The 24,110-nt window shown below is 39.3% G+C and overlaps 1 protein-coding gene across 3 annotated transcripts in view; it reads left to right on the forward strand.

The window, feature by feature from the left end:
• Positions 1-24,110, forward strand: part of BNC2 (basonuclin zinc finger protein 2) — a 456,779-nt gene that overhangs the window by 99,551 nt on the left and 333,118 nt on the right. The gene's annotated exons all lie outside the window — the stretch shown is intronic.

Here is a 24,110-nt window from a genome sequence, read left to right on the forward strand (position 1 = left end):
ATACAAGAGGGTCACTGGATAACAGATACACAGTCTTTTGTGGGATAGGCCAGCAGATAAGGCATCCAGAGGCTTAAAGCACTCAGGGTCCTGGGTTGTTCAGCCCAAAACAGGTTTCCTTAAATGTTTTGTAGCCTTAGTTTTTTTGGTAGAAAAATGGTGACTGCTACCAGATCTCTCTGGACCCTTTCACTCCTAAATCTGTAGTCAGATATTCAGTATGTTTAAACAGGCTTACAATATTGCAGGTATCTTGATTAAGAAATACTTGTATGTTTTTAGTAAATGTTCAGAGTAATTTAATAAAAGCCTTATTTATAAGTTTTATCACAATGGAGATTTAAAAGTTGGATGAGGAAATAAATATTGAAATCATAGATATTCCAAATGTCTTTCGAAGCCTGAGCTACAGCAGAAGCTATGGTCTATATGTCAGGCCTGATAGTATGTAAGGTTGAGCCCAGAAAAAAGGAGGTGGTTACAGAAATTTTTAAATGGAATCGAAACTGTCATTGGATGCATTGGTTCATCAGATCCAGATTCAGTTCGATGTGGAGTTCTGGTTCCTTATCAGATGTAACGAATAGTAGTTGTACTTACTAGTATACTGGCAATTTAGGCCGGACACGGTGGCTCACGGCTGTATTCCCAGCACTTTGGGAGGCTGAGGTGGGGTTGATCACTTGAGGTCAGGTGTTCGAGACCAGCCTGGCCAATATGGTGAAACCCTGTCTGTACTAAAAATAAAAAAATTAGCTGGGTGTGTTGGTGGGTAGTTGTAATCTCAGCTACTTGGGAGGATAAGGCATGAGACTCCCTTGAGCCTGGGAGACAAAGGTTGCAGTGATCTAAGATCGTGACGCTATACTCCAGCCTGGGCAGTAGAGAGTGAGACTGTGTCTTTAAAAACAAAACAAAACAAAACAAAATACTGTCAATTTGGACCTTTGGGCTTGAAGTTGTTTCTATTTGACAGCTGAGATTGGGGGCGTGGGATAATACCATCTGCAACTTGTTGGCAAGCACATTATTTGTATTCGAATAGAAAAGACTTACTGTTAGAAAGTGCGCAAGAGGAAAAAGGCTTTTGTAGAGGTCATTTGGCATGTAGGTGTATGAAAGGTGAGGCTACAGCAACACCCAGCAGCTGATAAGACCATACACAGTGTAAGATGAATGGAAAGTTTCCTCCAAGCACCTTGGGCTCTCATGTTAAGACTTGGTAAAAAGGTTGCTGATGCTTCATTTACTGTAGCAACAAGCCCTTTTATCTCAGCGGCTGTCAATGTGAGTTGGAATTTCAAATCTTTTTAGGAAGTCTTTTGGACCATTTTGAAATTATTATTATTGCACTGTCCCTCACCCCCTTTTTTTTTTTCTGATTGCATGACATGTGTAGTCCTCTTTTCTTGTCAGCAATTAGGAGAAAAATCTCAACAGAATGAGAAAACCTTATGACGCTGAAAAGATTTGCCTGAAGTGTTCCCATGTAAGCAGTGGGAATGGACATACACTGAAAGAGAGAGGGGAAAAAAGGCTTTTTGTTGAGAGTGACAGGCAGGCAGGATGAGCAAAGTTTAACCTAAATCCTTTCATTGATATTGCAAAGTCATAAGCCTTCATATGACACTGCCACATTCAACTCACTGTATGATCTGGAGTTCAGTAGCTTGTACCATAGTGCATGTGTGTGTACAGTGTAAACATTTTATGAACTGCAGTGTCTGATCCATCCGTCTGTCTGGGCAAGAGTGTCCCTTGATAGTAAAAAGAACAGCAATCAGGACAGAATTGGTCAATGCGGCATGTCTAATAGTGGGAAGATATTTGAAGGACTCGCTATAGACACAGTAGTCTCTCTAAATAGCCTCTTTGCACCCGGAGTCTTATTGCAAACAGGTTCATTAAGGAGAGACATTCTGACACACAGCATCACAGTAATGAAAGTAGCTCTGTTTTTCTAATATTGTATCTTGCCACTTCAGTTAGGCTGCTAGTACAAGATTTCCCTTGTGTTGTTGTATATTTCTCCAGAAAAAGAATCAGTCTTCATAGAATATACAATTATTTTGTACGGGAATGTATAACTCCTACCTAAGATCCAGTCTTCCCTGTTTATGTGCACTAGTGCAAAAATAATTGGCAAACACATCTTCCAGACCAAAAGATTCCAGCACCTTCAATTTGTTGGGCTTGAAGACGTTGAACCAGTTATAATAAACTTTAAAAAAATGTGTAATGTTCAAAATGGATTTGTGATCAATCATAAAAGACAAAAAAAATTAGTACAGTTTCCCATGAGGTGTGAGGTTTTTTTCCCTAGGTTTTGGCCAACTTCATATAGTATCAGTTCAAAGAGGGGGAAAATGCAAAAGGTTTTCATCTACTAAGCTTTACATATAACTACTATATGATGACTTAAGCTATTGGATTTTCTGCCTGTTAATGTACAGCATGAACATTATGAACAAGGAAAAAAAGGTTATATTGGTTTAAAAGTGGATATGGAAAATTTAATGTGCTCAAGTGGGAACAATGGCATATTAAAAAAAAACACTCATGACACAGATCTAATAATTCACTTGCCCCTGTAGGAGAAGGGTATCAGCTCTGAAACTGGCTCACAGTTTATTTTTATATACACCCCTGGTCCCTGCAGTATACCCCGTGTGTGGGTTCCAGAGAAAAGAAAGAAAATAACCTGTAGGGAAATCAGCCTGGAAACCTTTCATTAAATACATTGTACTTTGTATTGTGTCGTTCACAGACTCTTCAAGAAATAAAGGAAAAACCTGTTATCAGTCTGCATGTGTAAAATATTATATTTGAATACTATCATTTGTTTTAAGATTAAGGTTGAGGCTGCAGACATATTAGTTATTATTCACTTACATCTGGTAGATAATGCAACAGGGATTTAAAAATTCTTTTTCCATTTATAGTCCCTGCCATCCTCCCCCCTACCACGAACTGTAAAGATACTACTTTAACTTAAAACTGTGCTTGCTAAAATATTTCAATGTTGGAAATGTTGCCTCTTTATAGAGGATTAGGGTTGTGAGGGTAATAAAATCAGTCTTAAATTTCTTGGCGGAGTTTATCTGTCATTTAGCAAAAGATGCCTTTCTAGGAAAAATTGAAGAAAGTGTTAAATACATTCTTTTATGAGAAAAAATATAAATGGTAAGAGTGTAACTGTGAATAGTGACACCTTTATCAAGTTGAATGTCCTTTGGAGTGAGGCTTTGTCTTGTCATTATAGTTCATGTATTGCTGTTGGTGGGCTTTTAAAATCTGTAAATGTCTTATCTTTTTTGCTGACTATTCATGCAGGATATGCTAGGCAAGCCAACTGTGACACATACTCTGCCTATACTTGCAGCTGCCTCTTGGATGAAAATGAACACATATCTTAAAACCAAACCTTGGGTGCCATATAGCAGTATTTAATGAACTTCTGGGATTGCAGACAGTAAGAGTTGAGTTTTGATCTCACATACCTGGGAACACATTATCCTACACAGCCTGTTGAAAGATTTATTATTTCTGAAGTAGCTTGTGTTAAAAACCTTGTTTTAAGTATAGAGGGTTGAAAGCCTATCAGTCTCACCAAATTGATACCTTTTTTCACATCTGTTAGACTCAGTGCCACCTCTTGTCCTGAGGACAGATATAGCACATTCCACTCCAAATTAGGTATCCTTGCTAAGAATTCTTTTTTTGGGAGACAGAGTCTCGCTCTGTCACCCGGGCTGGAGAGCAGTGGTGTGATCTTGGCTCACTGCAACCTCTGTCTCCTGGGTTCAAGCGATTCTCGTGCCTCAGCCTCCCGAGTAGCTGGGATTACAGGCATGCAGCAGCATGCTCGGCTAATTTTGTATTTTTAGTACAGGTGGGGTTTCGCCATGTTGGCCAGGCTGGTCATGAACGCCTGTCCTCAAGTAATCCACCTGCCTCGGCCTCCCAAACTGCTGGGATTATAGGCGTGAGCCACTGAGCCCAGCCCTTTTCTTTTCTTTTTGTGACAGGGTCTTGCTTTGTCTCTGAGGCTGGAGTGCAGTGGCATGATCTCACTATCTTGGCTCACTGCAGCCTTCACCTCCTGGGGTTCAAGCGATTCTCCCACCTCAGCCCCTGAGTAACTGGGTCTACAGGCGTGCACTACCATGCCTGGCTAATTTTTGTACTTTTTGTAGAGATGGGGTTTTACCATGTTGCCCAGGCTGGAAAAAAAAAATTCTTGAATGACTTGACGGTAGGGTTTTTGAAAAATAGGGGTGTGCTGTTAGATGTAGAACTTCTCAGGTGAAACAGCCCCTGGGTGATTGGTTACCATGGTCATTGTGGGTAAACTCCTGATTTGGAAGTAGTTGCTCCAGTATTCATATGGGTCATTTTGGTTCCTTTCTGGCTTCAGAAGCCTGTCAATTGAGTTCTTAAGCCACAGACCAAGTTAATTTAGAGATGTCGATGTCAGTAATTTACCTTCTGATTGTCAGTGAATTATTTAAGTATCTTACTATTTTTCTAAGGTGAATGGGCTTTGGGGAGAGGTTTTTCATAACCACCATCTCTGTTTTACCTGAATAGAAAGAGCACAATCAGCCCATATCTGTGACTACACAGGGTTGGCCCTGATCTTAGGGTGGCAGTGGATGAGCATCCACTGTCAACTCTCCTGTATCTCTGGGTGTTCAGTCCCTTGCATTCTGAGATTTGGCCCATACCTTCCAGATTAGCATTGAGCCATGGGACTATGTTAGTTTCCTCTGCTGTTGAACTGCTTTAGGAAGAAAAGACCTCCTTAATTCTGGCGGTGACTGCTGGGCCTGACATTCATTTTGGGTCAAGTAATTCACTGAGCAAAACCGTAGGCTGTAGGTATACAGCCTCTCCTCCCCATAGGGTTTGTGTAAATTTCCCAAGGCCTGGGAAATTTCTCTGTAATTCCGGAGGGCTCCACTTATCCCAGAGCACCCACTTAGAGCCTGAAAATGCCACAGGTTGGTCTATACTTCACAGCATCAGGGTTTTCTCACGTTCACAAACTTCAGTGACAAACTCCACCCGCATGAATCTTGTAAGTGGTAGCAGAGCTTGCTGTTATCCAGTGCTTATTGTGTGCCAGGCATTCTGCTAGATGCTTTACATCCATCATCATTTGGTCTTTACATTAAGCTGGTGACTTGGAGATTACTTACCTTGTTTTGTAGATGAGGAAGCTATGTGACTAGTAAGGGGCAGGCAGCACTGGGATTTTTAGATACAAACCTGGTCTCATTCCCAGGTCCATGGCCTTTGACATCACATCCTTTAAGCTGCATGGCCTCCCTGAGCTCCACTCTCCTTTCCGTTGGCTCTCATGCCTGTACAATGATTCCGTCCCTGATTTGGGGTCCTGTCACATGACCCCCATCACTTATTAACCAGGTGATACTGTTAGTCTTTTCACTGACTGAGTGGCATTTTCCCTGTCAGTAAAATGAGAGAGAATGATCCTTCTTCTTTAACCTGTTGTCGTAAGGAGTAAATGAGATAATGTCTCTGTTATTTATTAGACACCTATTTTATGCTAGGCACTGTGCTAGAACTTCCAGTGCAGCAGTGACACGAACAGACGTGGTCCCTGCTCGTGGAAGCCTGCAGACCTGTAGGCATGGCAAGACACTTAAACAAAAAGCACAGTTACTTAGTTTTGTGCTATATGTCTGAATCATATATAGTTGTTAAGGCCCAGGAACTTTGACTTCAAGTTTAAGCTGCAGCCTCAACAGGCACCATGCTTTGCCAGGGTCCTATTTGTAATTCTTACAGAAAACCCGTTGCTTTCTTTTATATTGCCTACTGATGGATCTTTTTACCTAATCCTCTTCCATTGTTCCCCATTTCAGGTCTCTGGAAGTCAGAAACCTGGAAGTTCTGCCCCCTACCTACTTCTCAACTTCTTCTTCCCCTCTTCTATTCTCCTGCCACTGCGCCATTTGTCTGTTTCTTAAGGTTTCCTGCTCTGTTTTCTGCCTTTCTCTCATTTCTGAACCCTGTTTAAATTCAACCCTTGACTTAATAAGATCTTAGTCCAATCTCCATTATTTCAAGTCATATATCGCTTTTGATAAATTTTCTTTTTAAGCGCTTATCCTAATTTTGCATTTGTTTATGTAGGCAGTTTTTCTGTTTCTCCAATTAGACTAAAAGTTCCTTGAGGGTAGGGACCACTTCTCCGTCTCTCTAGTGTCTATCCCAGCTGCTTGTCTGTTTTCAAATACTTACTGAGTTAGGTTGGATTCCACCCCCCTCATTCTCTTCTCTGGATCAGCTCTTTCTCTTTCATCTCTTTGCCTAGCATTTTCATTTGTTCTACTTACATGTGCATTTGGTCTATCAAATTGAACATATCCCAAACTAAACACATCTCTCCAACTCTGCATTTTTTCCTTATTTCCAATTCTTGTTAAATGTCTCCGTTGCCATTATCCAAACCCCGTTTGCCTCAGTTTCTTGTAACACTCCCCTTTTCTCACCATCTTCTGAATAGGAAGATTGATTTAAGGAAAGATTCCTTGGCATCACTCATAACTTCCCCACCTTCACTGCCACTACTTGGTGGCTCTTACTGACTTCTGTGTCTAAATTGCATAACCTGGCCTGGCACGGTGGTTCACGCCTGTAATCCCAGCACTTTGGGAGGCTGAGGTAGGTGGATCACGTGAGATCAGGAGTTTTGAGACCAGCCTAGCCAACATGGTGAAACCCCGACTTTACTAAAAATATAAAAATTATCAGGGTGTGGTGGTGGACGCCTATAATCCCAGCTACTCGAGGGGCTGAGGCAGGAGAATCGCTTGAACCCAGGAGGTGGAGGTTGCAGTGAGCCAAGATTGTGCCACTTCACTCCAGCCTGGGTGAAAGAACAAAACTTCATCTCAAAAAAAAAAAAAAAAATTGCATAACCTGCCTCTTCACCTCTTGCCCTGATAGATTTGAGCATGTTGGATCTTAAAAGTCTTTGATAGCTACTGAAGTATTCACTAGTGAAATAATGTCATGTTTTGGATTTTCTTTAAAATTATCCAGTGGAGGAGGGAGGTAAAGGGGATTTTGGGAGAGGTGAAACAAGACTGACCATAATTGTTGAAGTTAGGTAGTGAGACTCACAGAGGGGCTATTATACTGTTTACATTTGTATAATACATGTTTGAAAACCTCAATAATAAAAATTTGAAATAAAACACAGCAAATTTTGGCTTTACACTGTCTATAGATAATATATGAACCTCTTGGCAGAGCATACAACCCTCTCATACTTTTTCCCCAATGCCTCATTTGGCTTCTAATCTCCCTCAACTCTATATACGGGCTGACTCTACTCTGAAGCCATTTCTGTCCTCAGCATTGATCTCTGGAAAGGCTCAGCTCTACAAAAAAAATCCTCCCTGGCCTAATTTACTAGCCTGATTTGAGTTTTCTCTCCCATATCCCTTAGCATGTACCGCCCTTAGGGGCCTATCACATTGTATGTAATTGTTTCCTTGTGTCTCTCTGAGCACTGACCCCCAGCCAGTTTTATCCCATTACTGAGGACTGCCCAAACTGAGAAGGTTCTCCCCAGCCCACCAATATTTCAGTTTAATACTCATTGCATGCCTATTGAGTGTTGGGCACTTGATGAATACTTGAGATTTAATTGACTGGTTACTTCTGGTCTATAATATGGAGAGAGTCTACCATCTGGCTTTCTGGGCTGACCTTGGCTGTAGATTTCATCCCTCTCCCTCTCTCTTAAGATCTTCCTAGATTCTCCTTTGGGAATGAAGTATATAATGTTCGGAGATGCTTAGGTAGACTATGCTATGTAAGGTAGCCAGATAGTGATTAGCATGTCAAAACCCTTTGTCCAGTCTCTTCTTAATGGTGACTTTAAAAATTGTTAGGCTCTGTATTTACCCTTGTGAAGTCCCTCTTTCCTCTCTTTGGTTCATCTTTACTCCATAAAACTGGGTGGGGGAGTTGTTTTTTTGTGTGAGGAGAGCAGCCTCCAGCCAGCTTTTTGCGAGAGCCCATTCTAAAGCCCCTACACTAGACTCTTCGGGAAAAGCAAAGTAACCTTCCCAAACCATTTAATTCATTTCACTTATTTCTGGCCATCTGATGATTCCAAACTCCAACAGGACCTGTAGCCCAGAGGTAAAAGTAGATGTTTAAAAGATTTGAGAAATGAACTAATTTTTGTGGTCTGGAGAAGTAAAGACCAAGGTATGAGTTAATCACTGTTTTCAAACACATGAAATTATTTTGCATGGAAGGTAGTACCAGCTGTTAGCCATTTGAGTGAAAATAAACAAAAGGACTTAGATTGCAGCTGGAGGGATTTTAGTTAGATAGAAATTTTTCATTAAGTGGTTCTGGGTGGGAACTGGGTTCCCATCCCAGTAGATTTTTGATTTAGGTCCAGATTGGAGGGCAGTGGGGCAGATTTGAGGAATTTAAGCATCCTGAAAATCAGTCCTCATGATTAAAAAATCAGCAGCTGCGAATGCTCTTCGTGTTCAGAGCTGCAGAATGAGGATTCCTCTCATCCCTCCCACCTTCCCCCAAGTTGAAAGAAATTAACCTCAATTAAAGGAAGGAGTGATGGATGGTTACAGAGATAAGTGTGATATATCACACAGGAAAAACTACATTAAAAGAACATTAAAGTTGAGACAGAAAGCACTAAAAGTGAAGAAATTCACAGTTAAGGTTGAAAAGTGATATCGTTTACATCTCTCCTAATATGTAGACCTAACAGGATACATTAAGAAATTATGAGTGCCAGGCACGGTGGCTCACGCCTGTAATCCCAGCACTTTGGGAGGCCAAGGCGGGCGGATCACGAGGTCAGGAGATCCAGACCATCCTGGCTAACATGGTGAAACCCCGTCTTTACTAAAAATACAAAAAAAATTAGCCAGGCGTGGTGGCGAGCGCCTGTAGTCCCAGCTACTCCGGAGGCTGAGGCAGGAGAATGGCGTGAACCCAGGAGGGAGAGCTTGCAGTGAGCCGAGATTGCGCCACTGCACTCCAGCCTGGGCGACAGAGCTAGACTCTGTCTCAGAAAAAAAAAAAAAAGAAATTATGAGTATGCCCTGTTGTGCTAAGAAGTAAGTTTTTTGACTTGACATACTAAGCTTAATACACAGTTTCATTGCCCAGCTTTAATTAAGGCATCATTCATGACTGATTATAGCCCATGGAAAAAAACCTGTTACTTTTACCAAAAGAGTTTGGGGTTGGTTTTAAAATTTAGTTTTGGAGGGGACCAGGTGGTGATTCTGTGACTCTGTGCATTTCATTATCTAACATATTTCAGCTTTTCTAAAGTCAAATATTTCTATTTAAAAGGTAACTAGTTTTGACTAAAATGTTAATAATAACAGATTTAATAATATTGAGTAATATTGTTTCCATCTGTATAGAAAGCAAAATTTAGCTTTTATCCCTTCATTTCAGGGGTGGATTTTTGCTTCTCCAAAATAGATCTAAAATCTTATGTGTATGTTTTAAGCAAATTATTGCATTTTTGGAGTCTTAGCCAGAATAAAATCCAATTACATTTTCAATTCATAAAATTACACTGTGACCCCAGAAAACATCCTCTAATTGCTTAAGTTTTTACCTAATAAGACTGTCTCTTTGTGTATGTTTACCATATTAGAGACGAAAATCCCTCAAATGGGTCTAGAATAGTAAATATTTGTGTACGATAGAGTGTGGATAGTACAAACATCAGTCCTTAGCTGCTTCATCCCTTGTCTGACTCCAAAGAGTTGTTACTTCTTCCAAAAACCAAGAGCCAAGATGGAAGATATAACCTTCCAAAAAATCAGAGTATATGCCACAGTGGGTTTCGTATCCTTACAGAAGATGTTCTCTCTCTCCTTCTTTCTTCTTCCTTCCCTTCTTCCCCATCCCTCCTCCCTCCTTCCTCCTCCCCTCCCTCTTTCCCTCCCTCTCATTTATTTTTGGGATGATTTTGAGTTCTTTCATTGACCATAAGCTTATTGTGAAGAACAAATTCAGTTTATCAAATTTAGCTACCAAATCTTAAAATTTGATTTTTAAAGTAGAAAGATAATTGCTTCTTATTAAAAAAAAAAACCCAACAAATAAGTAAAGTTATGTCAGTTTGTGTAATTCCACATTAATGAACTAGTACATGGGTTAAAATATTATATTAGTAATTTCAAGAAAGGAAATGTGAGCTATAATTATTATGTGTTTTCTATTTTTGTTACATTTAAGGTGAGTCTTGTAAAAGGGCCAATGAAATTGCATTAAGTAAAATGATTATTAACCAATACAATTTATGGCATATTGACCTGGGTGATATTAATTTGGGTACATGACAGGATATATACTCATGGTCTCTTGTCACAGATTTTTAGGTTGAGTTACTTACCAGATGAATGAGTTTGTGTTTCCAATTAATTTTTTTAAAGTTCAGGAGGCCAAAAATTCAGAGACAGATTTGAAAATAAAAATGAAATTGAGGTCACTTTTTTTCTAGTGGCTACTTTGGTATGCCGTGCATAGACTCTGTTTCTTAATACAGAAAATACAATCTCTATGCCTGTTTGGAGTTTCAAATGTAATATAAATGTCATGTATCATCATAAGTATGCAAACATGTTTTAAAACACAGAATTGTATGGAAGCAATTATTGGCAGTGAGTGAGCTACACACCCCAAGGGTGGGTTGGGGCCAAAAAAATTAAAGTTCCTAAACAGAATTACTTTTGTGTGGGTGGGAAAGAGAGAGCAAGGTTAACTTTTATTCGGAACCAATCCCAGCTCTTATTTTAATTCTCGTCACATACTTGGTAACTCAAATAAGTAGTAAAGGGACATTAAGGGACTTCGTGTTAGGATTAGTTTTTTCCCCCCACTTGCTATAGTCTTCCAGTAGGGAGTGATTAGTGTACAGCAGGAGGGCCTGGTGGACTCTGTAGTTTTCAAACACTAGGCCTTGGTTGAAGATGATGTTGCCACTGTTTGTGACATGGTACTTGAGCATTCTTTTGTTGGGTGTGTTGTGTTCATTTTTAGCAGAATGAATGGGTTGTAGGAAGGTTAGATTTTATCATTGGAAAGTAACATGCTATGTAGTTTTCTGCCACTCACCACTAGCCTGGAGAAGACCTGAATGATAGGTTCTCCCTCTTGACCCCTTCATGCTATATGTTTTATTTGTTTTCTAACTTCATATAAAATCACTATCATCTGAAGGTGATGATGGTTTTTTTTGTTTTTTTGAGACAGGGTCTCGCTCTGTCACTCAGGCTGGAGTGCAGTGGTGTGAACACAGCTCACTGCAGCCTCAACCTCCTGGGCTCAAGTGATCCTTCTGCCTCAGCTTCCCATGTAGCTGGGACCACAGGTGCATGTCACTATGGCCAGCTAAGTTTGATTTTTTGTAGAGATGGGGTTTTGTCATGTTTCCCAGGCTGGTCATGAACTCCTGGGCTCAGGTGATACTCCTGCCTTGGCCTCCAAAAATGCTGGGAATATACGCATGAGCCACCATGCCTGACCCTGAAGGTGATTTTGCATTGTACTATTTTGTGGGGGTATGGACCACAAAAATGGAGGGGAACGGATTGCTCTCTGTAAAAATAAATTTATCTTCTGACATTCTCTGGAGCCCTTTGCTAACAAAGTTTAAGTGGATCTTTTTTCTAAAGCCCTTGTCACCATAACCTCTCAGCTAGAGAGCCGTTTTGGGTTCAACTGCAGGTTGAGCTGAGCAACCATCTAAGCAGCACAGGGACTAGCAGCCCCTTAACTGTGATCAGAACATCACTGTTATTGATGAGTGAGGCTTGGTCAAGTCACTTAACCTTTCTTCCTTGATTTTCTATTATGTACACTGGAAATGATAGTATCTGCCTTTGATCTCATAGGGGTGCTTCAATCCATTAAAGTCATTAAAGCACTTTAAGTAAGGTATAAGGCACTAGATGCAAGGCCTCTTCATTATTGTTATCATTACTGTTATTTTATTACAGTGCTATGTACAAAGGGGGTACTTTTTAATGCTAAACAGTCATCTCAGAATATGTTCTGTGGAATCCAGAAGTTGGCACAGGAGCTTAAGCGGTCAAGTTATCTTTCTCTTTCTTCTTGAAGCCAGGCTCTGTTCCTCGTTGTCTCTGTCTGTTACTTTGGAGAACAAATAGCAAAACCAGGAACACAAAAATGAAAATAGAAAATTGAGACAAATGGGATAGCTATAGTCTACTTCGTGTTATTTCCTGGGAGCTGCTGTTGGTGTTGGGTTTCCTAAAGTGGGAAGTTCATTGTGCCTCTCTGGATACTCATCTCCCCTTTCTGTAACGTGCACATCCAGGGGTTTTGAAGTGGATTGTGGGCTTTGATTCATTCCCACTTGCAACTTTCATTTTCTTTGTTTTTTCGAAATACAGATTTACTAGGAAAGAGGAAAACATTTGGGGGTAGGGTGGGTAAGATCTCTGGATGTCTTTGGATAGTGTTCAAAGGCATTTTGTACAAGATGATTGTATTTCCTACATCAGCCCCTTCTGGCATTTCATTTCAAATACTTCCTCCCTCACACCTCATATAAAATTCCAGAAGGTGATGTACTTCCATATGGCCTTGGATGGCACCAACTTGATGATGTCCATGAAAAAATAGAGGATCAATGCTCAACTTCCAGAGTGAAGAGTTTGCTTCCTGGAGCATGGGTTCTTTTGATCTCACAGATATCACTATTCTAAAGTGATATTTAGATATCACTGTCCTTTATCTTAACATTCTGAAACTGATGTTGGTGACTCTATTGGTTCTTCTTGGTAAAAAGTTTTGCTACTTTCCATGTTCATTCTTTTTAATTTTTGATACTTTGAGTATCATGATAAATTTTCTTCTATTACCTTATTTATGGACTGATTACTCTCCTGCACCATTTACATGTAACTTGGTAGCATTTTCAATTTCATCAGCTACAGAGCACTAATTCCTCAAACATGGGCCTTTGTAGTTAGGTGGAACTTAAGACAGTTGAGTGTCATGGTCTGAAATGTAAGTTATTTCTGTTCATCAAAAATATTATTTAAGGGAGCCCTGGAATAATTATGAGTACTGCATAATTAAGCCATAAATAAATATAGATTGGTAAAGACATCCATCGTTTATTATTTGGTTTTCCAACTTCCATAACTAGAATCTTGAACTTACAAGTATGTTGCTTTATAAATTAAATAGAATGGTTTGCTTTTCTGACTCCCTCTCCCCACAAAAGCATAAGAGTCTAACAGTGGATTTTCTGGTATTGATTTGTTTGGAAAATCTTAGATTATATCATAGTTTTGTATTTTAGAATCAGTTTCTTGAAGAGGAAGAATACAATTATATGAAATTGGGATTGTTGTGGAAAATCAGAGACATATGTTTGCTATAGGTATAATATTAGTTTTTCAGCATCAAGAGTAAAACAAATGGAATTACCTCTGAAACTGCAGCTAACTATTGCTACCTCTATACCAGAAATATTTTTTCTTCATCTTTTCATACCAACAGGTGAAAACTTTTTTTTTGTTTTGTTTTGAGACAGTCTTACTCTGTCTCCCAGGCTGGAGTGCAGTGGCACAATCATAGCTCAATGCAACCTTAACCTCCCAGGCTCAAGTGAGCTTCTTGCCTTAGCCTCCCAAGTAGCTGGGACCACAGGCATGTGCCACCACTCCCAGCTAATTTTTGTATTTTTTTTTTTATAGAGACGGGGCCTCTCTGTGTTTTCCAGGCTGGTCTTGAACTCCTGGGCTCAAGCAATCCTCCTGCCTTAGCCTCCCAAAGAGCTGGGATTACAGGTGTGAGCCATTGCACCTGGCCCCAAAAATTCTTAAGTGGGGATAAAGGATAACAGAACTTCTTGGGTTCAATGTTACCTACTTTTCTTTTTTCTTTCTTTTTTTAAAGAAATGCTGCAGCACTCATTATTTTTTCCCCTGCTTCCCTCTCCTCCCCACATTTCCTGTCAGCAACTTTGTTTTCTGTTCATTAGAATTCAAACACAATTTAAATTAGTTTCCCTCGCCACCTTCTCTGTGGTTAGATACACCTTTGGTGAGTTCACAAATGACTCAATGGACTATGATGATTTTTGTTGATTTCTTACATGGTCCAACTGGGTTATCCTTAGAGATGCCTTAGAACCAGTGGAGGTGTTGGCTGTAGGAGTAGATGGACTTAAAGCAGATTACTGGGGATCTCCTGGTATTCATATCCCTGTAGTTGCTAACCAGGCTTGGATTTATCCTGGATTGGACCTTTTTTTCACTATCAGGGCCTAAGGAGCCTTTTTAGGCATTTTATCCAACCTCCTCCCAGCCAGGCCTTCATTACATCCTAATAATAAGATTTTGTCTGGCAGGGTTGAACTTTAAAGGACCATAAGCCATTGTAATATCTAAATTTTTTCACCCCTATTGAAAATGCATGATTTAGGCCCAATATGTGGATGTACAAATTATTAAATGACTTAGCTATTTATATTCTACCCAATAGTGTGGGTACATTTTTCTGAGAGTTGCTGAAGAGCAGTGGTATTTTGAAAAATACTACTCACCTTGAGGAGGTTACATTGAATTTGTCTTTTTTGGCTTAGTTTTAAAATGAAGCTGATTACTTGGTGGTATACTTAGATGCTCTTTGATAGGACCCTCTCCTGTCCTGCCTTCCCCCATGGAAGTATCATTATAGATATTTCCTATACATTCTCCGTGCAAATAAAATTCAGAAAATACTTAGCTCGTAAGAGTTTCTGTCTCTGGCCCGGCGCGGTGGCTCATGCCTGTAATCCCAGCACTTTGGGAGGCCGAGGTGGGCGGATCACGAGGTCAGGAGATCCAAACCATCCTGGCTAATTCGGTGAAACACCGTTTCTACTAAAAATACAAAAAATTAGCCGAGCGTGGTGGCAGGCGCCTTGTAGTCCCAGCTACTCAGGAGGCTGAGGCAGGAGAATGGTGTAAATCCTAGAGGTGGAGCTGGCAGTGAGCCGGGATCGCGCCACTACACTCTAGTCTGGGCGATAGTGCGAGACTCCGTCTCAAAAAAAAAAATAGTTTATGTCTCCAAAAATTGAGGTATTCTGTGATATTTATGTGACTTTTATCTTCAGTTGTGATTGTAGAATGCCTTCACAGATTTAAAATAGATACCAATAAAACGGAATTATATATAAATGGCATGGTTAAGAATGATCTCTTGATTTGTTTTCAAGCTATGTTTAGTATTCCTTTTTTCCTCCTATGTATTTTGAGGGATTTAACACTGAGTCATATAGATAGTGTTAATTTTCATTTCAGTTTATAAACTTATATTCTATCAAGACGATAAGATTTCAGCATAAAAAAAATTAAGGAAAATATATTTGGTGGTTTTCCTCCTCCTGAAATCTTAAAAATTACTGTACTTTTCATTAAAGTCCTCTCTAATATCTATACAGAAAACATACTGTTCTTGAATAAAACAAAATTAATTTGTGGTCCTTGACTTCTGTGGGAAAAGACCCTTATCATAACAAAGTACAAAAATAGTAAAAGCAATTAATGAAATGAAATTCCAATTGCCTAGATTTTTGTGTGAAATCATATCTTTCTTATTATAGAAGTGTGAGATTATAGCCAGCTGTTGGAGTAGTAACTTGTAATCCATTTCTCTACGTTGCTTTTTGGTGTGAACTGAAAATGATTACCGTGAAGTTAAGTGTTATAACCTACTTTAAATGAATTAGTTTCCTGGAATTTATTACTGGTAAAAATCAGAACAAATTTCCTTAGGAATCTGTGTTTAAAACAAAAACATGAACTTTGACCGTAGAATACTTTTCCCATTCAAATGAAAGATAATTTAAATGATATTTTTTAAAAGGTTGATTTAATTTTACATCTGTGAGTATAAATACAACCAGTTGATTCTTCAAAGATTTTTGATTGTGATAATAAGATTGATGGATATATTGTGCCTTAGCCTTATATTAAATTGGCAGATTTTAAATACTGGATAATTGAAATGCTATTAATTCTCAGTGTAGAATACTAACCTAAAATTTTTGTATGTTTTGTGTGGTCAATAGAATAATGGCCACCCAAGCATGACCAACTTTTAAGAACTTGTGAATATATATGTTACGTAAGAAACGGGACTTTGGGCTGGGCGTAGTGGCTCATGCCTGTAATCTCAGCACTTTGGGAGGCCGAGGAGGGCAGATCATGAGGTCGGGAGTTTGAGAACTGCCTGACCAATATGGTGAAACCCTGTCTCTACTACAAATACAAAAATGAGCCGGTTGTGGTGGTGTGCACCTGTAGTCCCAGCTACTTGGGAAGCTGAGGCAGGAGAATCTGGGAGGCAGAAATTGCAGTGAGTCAAGATGGCACCACTGCACTCCAGCCTGGGTGACAGAGTGAAACTCCATCTCCAAAAAAAAAAAAAAAAAAAAAAAAAAAAAGGAAAGAAAGGGACTTTGCAAATGCGGCTAACGTTAAGGACCTTGAGATGAGGGAGATAATCCTGGATTTTCTAGGTGGACCCAATCTAATCACGTGAATCATTAAAAGCTGAGAACTTTTCCCAGCTGTGGTCAGAGAGAGATGACCATGGACGAATAGTAAGAGAGCTCTAACATTGCTGGCTTTGAAGATGGAGCATCTGGGCCCTAAGCTAAGGAATGCTGGTGGCGGATAGAAGCTGAGAAATACAAGAAAGCCGATTCTCCTTTTGAGTCTCTTAAATGGATGGCAGCCCTGCTGACATCTTGACTTTAGCCCAGTGAGACCTGTCAGGCTTCTGACCAATATAACTGTAAGATAAGAACTTTGTGTTTTAAGCCACTAAATTAGTGGTAATTTTTTAGGGTAGACATAGAAAACTAATATACCTTGCTTTGTGTTTGTAATTTGTTGAATAAAATTATCACCAAACTCTCTAAATACTGTAAAGGAACAAAAAGCTATTTGCTTGCATATAAAATTGTAATTTATAAGACTTCATTATAATGGATTGTTACAATTAATTTTGCTTTTAAATAACAGAATGAACTTGATGCGACCTTGCAAGTATGCTTTTTTTTTTTTTTTTTTTTTTAAATCAAGGGTTGCTTTGCTACCATTGTACAGGAATATAGTAGGCAGTCAATAATCGTTGGAAACAGTAAAATTACATAGTCAACATTTTCATTAGCTATTGTTAATGTTGTTGTTAACAATGGAGTTTTGAGAAAGGGGCTTAAGGAAATGTAGGAATGTAACTGTGTTAGGTCTTCAGAAGTATCTCCAAACTTTTGACAGATATTTCTCACATTTCTGTTTCTGTCATGTTCGACAGTTGTCAAGAAATTGCTCAAGGGTTTATTGGACTCAAGCGCCAGGATTTGAGTGAGTTTATCTCTGTCTTGATAAGCTGGACACTGATGGTAACCAGAAAGTAGTGGTGATGGGGAGTTCTGATTCTTCAGATAATCGTTTCCTATTTAGTTAGAAAATGACAGGATTCAAGATGTTGTACCATATATCAAGAGATTTAAGATCACTATAAATATGTATAATAAATTAGTTAAATCTACATGCTTTTAAATAGCTTTTAAGCTGCTTATCTACTTTCATGGCTAGTATGTTGGAACATTCAATCAGAAGTATTTATTGAGTCTGTCTGTACTAGGCACTGGGGATATAGGTTCAAAGAGCCCTACCATCATGGTGCTTATTGACCCATAAGGAAGATAGAAATTAAATAATTACCAGTGTTGGAAAGTAGTACAGGGTGCTTTAGGAATAGGTAATTGCCTTCTGGGGTCTGGTTTTTTTTTTTTTTTTTTTTTTTTTCATTTTGAGACAGAGTCTCACTCTGTTGCCCAGGCTGGAGTGCAGTGGTATGATCTTGGCTCACTGCAGGCTCCGCCTCCTGGGTTCAGGCCATTCTCCTGCCTCAGCCTCCCAAGTAGCTGGGACTACAGGTGTCTGCCACCATGCCCAGTTAATTTTTTTTGTATTTTTAGTAGAGACAGAGTTTCACTATGTTAGCCAGGATAGTTTCGATCTCCTGACCTTGTGATTTCCCCGCCTTGGCCTCCCAAAGTGCTGGGATTAGAGGCGTGAGCCACTGCGCCCGGCCTAGGTCTAGTTTAAGAAACCATTTCTGAAGGCAAGGGGAGAGGTTCAGGAATAAGGAAAGAAAGAAGCTTTAAAGCAAAGAAAGAATGTCTGGAGCAGAGAAAATCTGAGATCACTGTGAGAAGGTGATAAGATGGTTAGGTTGGAAGAGATCAAATCTTACAGGGTCCTCTTAAATGATTTTGGAACCTCAGCTGCAATTTGAAGAATGTACTGGAAGGGAGAAAAAGGTGACTCCAAGAAGCTGAGGTAGGAGGCTGTTTCAACTGTCAAATTATGATAGTCTGTACCAGAGTAATAGAGAGAGGAATGGAGGATAGATCCAGAGATAGTTAGGAGATAAACTAGAAAGATTTGGAGATTGACTGCATGTGGGGTGTCAGAGGGGCAGGGAGAGGTAGTTGGGGAAATAAAATAATCATGCCAACAAAAAAGACATATTATCCACAGCGAAGAGAGAATATAATTTATTATTGAGTAGGCATAAAAAGATTTTGCAGGTATGTAAGATATCTCAAAAGTGGCTATGAAGTTGGGGACAAAATCACAGTTAATACAGAACAGCAGAAGAAAGTATATTCTTAATAACTTCTCACCCCTTTGAGAGACAAAGAAAAGGTTGTCCCTTGTGATAGTCTTCTGTACATCTCATGAGAGACACTTGAGTTAATCCCAGAGGTTTGTTTTTCACGTATCTAGAGTTGGTTTGGCACATGACTTAGACGTATCTCTACGTTGTAAAAACTGGAGACTGAACTTAATCCTTAGAGAGATTTATCTCTGTTCCAAAGGTTAGAGTAAGGACTCAGATTCACAATGTCTCCAAGGAATCACTACTAAGAAAAGTGGAGAAGGATAAAATGGTCTTTTATAAATGGAGAAAATCATTTTCCAAGCCCTCAATAGCAGATGGTGCCATTTACTGAGGTGGGCAGCTCTGGAGGAGGAGCAGATTTGAGGAGTAATAAGACAGACACTTGGGAAGATGTCAGGTTTGAAGTTTCTATTAGACACTGCCCCGGAAATGACAGGAGTGCATTCATAGTGGAGAAGAGAGATCTAGGCTAAATATAGACGTTTACCAGCTGTCAACAGGTAGTACTGAACCCTGGGAATGTACTGGGTAGCTTAGGGACATGGAACGGTGGGATGGGGAAGAAAGGATCGGAGGTCATCTCTTTTGTCATATAATCACATAGCTGGCATAGGGATATTACCCTAATGGTTAAGTGCAGCAGTGGTTGACATTTTCATCTTTTGACTACTTTTCCTGGATAATGTAGCTAAAAGTTTGCTCTTTTAATCTAGAAGATTACTCTTGTAATCTAGACTCCTGCCCTTTTCTGTTAACAGGGTATGTTCTGAGGTGGTTTCCCCCCACAGCCTCCTTTCCTGTTGTTCACTGATTATGCACTCTCTTCAGTCCCCTGGGTCTCCTGTGGACTGTTTCCTGCACCCAGTGTGCTTCTGCCTCCCTCCATTTGAGGCCATGTGTCTTCTCATGCTGTCTTGCTCTCTCTTTTTGAACAGTTGCTTATTTGGAAATATTTTCAGTTGTTTCCACACATAACTTCTAGATGTTTATACCTTTTTACAGAGTCAGGTATCCTTTTTCTGGTGTATTTATTTGGTCTGGAATGTGTCAGGTTTTGAGGCCACAGCACAGATGCTTTGCTCTCCCATGAGTGTGGGCAATATGCGGAGAATGGCTTTGTGTGACTGGAAATGGAGGTGAAGGGGGAAGTATCTTGTTGGGAAGAAATACCTGTGGCCCTCAAGTGCTTCTTGGGTGGATGCATTTAATAATGATCTTAGTGAATCAGTTGCTGCATATTGAAAACAAGATGGTTGGGGCCGGGTGCGGTGGCTCACGCCTCTAATCCCAGCACTTTAGGAGGCTGACGCGGGCAGATCACCTGAGGTGAGGAGTTCGAAAGCAGCCTGGCCAAGATGGTGAAACCCCATCTCTACTGAAATTACAAATATTAGCTGGGCGTGTTGGTGGGTGCCTGTAATCCCAGCTACTCAGGAGGCTGAGGCAGGAGAATCGCTTGAACCTGGGAGGTGAAGCTTGCAGTGAGTTGAGATTGTGCCACTGCACTACAGCCTGGGCGACAAAGCGAGACTCTGTCTCAAGAAAAAAGAAAAAGAGATGGCTATTTGAACCTATAACTGAACCTATAATTGGAAAATGAAATATGGGTTGGGGGAAAGACCCTCCCATTTGTATTTACAAAAATATTTTGATCTGGATTAAAATAGCAGTGACCTTTGCTCTTTATTATATCGGACAGGTCAGTTTGCAAGTTTGTTGGGTTGGGGGCAACTTTTCTGAATCAGACTCATGTACTGATAAATTCTGCACTTGGTGGAGGAGGCAAAGGTTCTTATCCAGAGACACTTTAGGGAACTGAGGTTTGGCAAGTAGGAAAACAGGTAGAAATTGCACTCAGGGACATTTTATTTTGTGATGACTGACTGTGAGCTGAAGATAAATACATACAAAGGTAGGCAGTGATGCCTTGGACAAAGATTTTACCAACTGGCATTGTGAAATATTCTGTAGACTAACAGTTCTAATGAGTTTATCTTAGTTCTGAGAGTGTCGGTTAATAATTTACCCTTTCTGAGAGGCAGAGGCAGCAATCACAGGCTGTAAGCGGGCACTCTGAGGCTTCTCGCTTTGCTGGAGCCCATCTGGGCTGGAGCCATGGACCCCATTGGTTGTGACAGAAGTACCAAGTTTCTGCGCTTTGGCATATAGAGGCTTCAGAGCGCCCAGTAAGGCACAGACATTCAGTGTGATTCACTTCAAGTGATATCTAAAGTAATGGATTACTATAACTACCCATCTGCTCCACATCAAAAAGAATAGAACTCTGTATAGATATTTTTAAAGTTTATTTTGAAGTAGGATGGTGTTCTATATGGAAGAGAGGGTGGTGGTGGAAAAATAGATTATTTTAAAGAAGTATTTATGAAGCTTCAGAGAAGGGACAAACTGGGCTTGCTGATTGATACCTGGAATATGCTTTTATTGTCTAACAAAATATTGAATCCAGCTGTACATGTAAGACTTATCCGTTGGCAGTGTGATTGATAACTGTTAAAAACTTGAGTCTGTTTATCCCTTGCCATACAATTTGTTTTCATGCAGTAGTGAACACAACCCACTGTAGATTTAAGTACTATTTATATGAATTTTATTTCCCTGTTTAGTCACTGAATCACATTGTAGTGTTGGCATGGTAAGTTTTGTAATTTGCTTTCCCGTGTGAAGAGTGCTTTTCTTGAACCAAATGTTGACTTCTGCATACTTTTAAAAGTTAGGCTTTATGTCATTACAAAGATTTACAGTTATTTAATAATGATTTATTGCACTAATTTATTCTGCCAGCTGTGGCACATTTTCACTGGAATTTGTAAATCAAATTTATATAGAAATTTACCAGGACATGCATTTCAGGATTTAATAAAATACACTCTAAAATCTTTTTGAAGAGTGTAGTTTTATGCTTACACATTTGGGATTAAGCTTTACCTTAACAGCCATTGTTACTATTCAAACTGCTGTGTTTGTCCCACAGTCATTGAAAGGAAGAGTCAATGAGATCTGTTAAAATACACAGTTTCAGGTCATCCACTTTGCTTCCAGACCTTTAGTGTCATGTTATATTTGACCTGGGTATTCATATGATGTTGAGGGACATGGAAACATCCTGACATTAGGCTCTGTGCAGTTCTGTAAGTTTTAATCATATTAAACTATGCATCCAGAATCATAACTGAGAGTGAATGTAGTGCACTGTATTCATTTAGAAACCCTAAGTGTCAGATTTTCTCTCCCTTTTTCAAAACTTACTGGCTAATAACCATGTGGAATACATTTAGCATTGGCTGCGCCAGCTCACACTCCCGTAGTTTCTTTGGAATGTACAAATACGGCAAGTTATTGTATTTTCTTTCTTATTTTAAAAAAGATTGTTGCGATTTTGTTTACTTGATGATATATATGTTTCTAGACAGAGAATCTAGAATAAAAAGAAAACTATACAGATGATTTTATAACTTGTGTGTCATTAAAAAAATCTAGCAATTTGAGAGGCTGTATTTAAAATGTGTGATTGCCAAGTAATTTGTAAGTATGACTTGTTCTCTAAGACTGCGTAAGAATTTTACTTCTAAGATTAAACTACTAATTCACAGCTTCAGTCAGCTGGTTATTTTGTGTACAACAGCATGAAACGTCTCATTTGACTTACTACTGCCCCCCAAACACATTGACTTCATTGATCAGTTGTTTCAATATTGTGAAGATACAGTCTAAATGTGTGCCTTGAAGCTAAACTTTAAGGTTATAGTTAATTGTATTTAAAGCAGTAGGCTTTGGACTATCTAAAAAGGAAGTGAAAGCATTTGCAAATATTGTAGCCTTTAACTTTTCACAGTAGTTTGTATTTGTTTATCATGTTCAAGCACTAGTAAAACATAACTTAACAAAACAAAATGAGCCAAAACAGCTTGCCATCTGAAATGTAAACCCTGTTTATCGTCGGATCTCTTATTTTTTAAAAGATGTAGTTTCTTGAAAGAAATTATTAGAACAGTTAATTTTGTTTTCAGCTAGGAGTTCAAGTTACTGTACATAACAAACTGGGTCTTTATCTTATTAAGATGAAAATATTTTTTTTTTTTTGAGAGTCTCACTCTGTTGTCCAGGCTGGAGTGCAGTGGCGTGATCTGGGCTCACTGCAACCTCTGCCTCCCGCAATCAAGCAATTCTCTTACCTCAGCCTCCTGAGTAGGTGAGATTACAGGCGCCTGCCACCATGCCCGACTAATTTTTGTATTTTAGTAGAGATGGGGTTTCACCATGTTGGCCAGGCTGGTCTTGAACTCCTGACCTCAAGTGATAAAACTGCCTCGGCCTCCAAAGTGCTGGGATTACAGGCGTGAGCCACTGCGCCTGGCTGAAAATAATTGTTAAAAATCTTTAAATATATATATATATATATATATATAATTGTGCTGGGGACAACAGCTTTATATTTCTAGAAAAATTGTAATAACTTTTTATATGATTTGTGACTCTTCACAGTGTTTGATATTTACTTTTATTTTGAGAAAAATTAATCTGCAATGCGAGGGAAGTCGAGAGATAGGGAGATTTCCTAAAAGGGAGCAAAGATAAGACTTTTTCTTGAGAGAGTTCATTGCTGGCCTCTTAGATGTGATGCTATGTTTTCCTTGAAAGCATGTAACATTTATGCGCTGAATGGATCATGGAGAATGCATGAGCTCCTTCGTTTACATTTACTCATCCAGTACTCCAGTGCTCACAATAGACTAGGGGTTGTTTTTTTTTAAACCATTTTCAATGCATTTTAAGAGAATATTTTAGAATTAAGTTTTCCCAGTTTTGTAGTTTTTTTTTATTTCACAGTTTTGTAGTTTTTTTTAGACTTCAGTGATGTTTTAAATGTTTTCCTTGTGTTTATCTGGAAAAGCTTTTTAAATGATACCAATTTGGAATGTTAAAAAAAGGTATAATTCTGGGATGACATATATTTAATCTTGTGGGTGAATTTAGACTGATGGTTGGTGAATGCTTTGAGAGTCTGCGGTGGGCCAGAGAAAAAAGACACAACTCTGTACTTGGTTAGCAATGGCTTTCATTGCCTCTGAAGTACCAGTCAATGGAAGCATCTCCTGAATTCATCTCCCTAGCCCAGAAACTTCTGTGTTACTGTAATCATTCATTTATTCATCTCGTGTTCATTCATTCACCCAAATTTTTCAACATTTCTGAATATGTGGCAGCAAGCCAAGCGTGGTAGGAATATAGTGGTGAAGGAGACATGAATTTGCTTTCAAGCCTTGATGAGTGGGAGGCTTAATCGTTCATTAACAAAGAGTTGAAAACAGGGTGGCAGCGGT

Source organism: Symphalangus syndactylus, chromosome 9 (genome assembly GCF_028878055.3).
Source record: "Symphalangus syndactylus isolate Jambi chromosome 9, NHGRI_mSymSyn1-v2.1_pri, whole genome shotgun sequence".
Lineage (NCBI taxonomy): Eukaryota > Metazoa > Chordata > Mammalia > Primates > Hylobatidae > Symphalangus > Symphalangus syndactylus.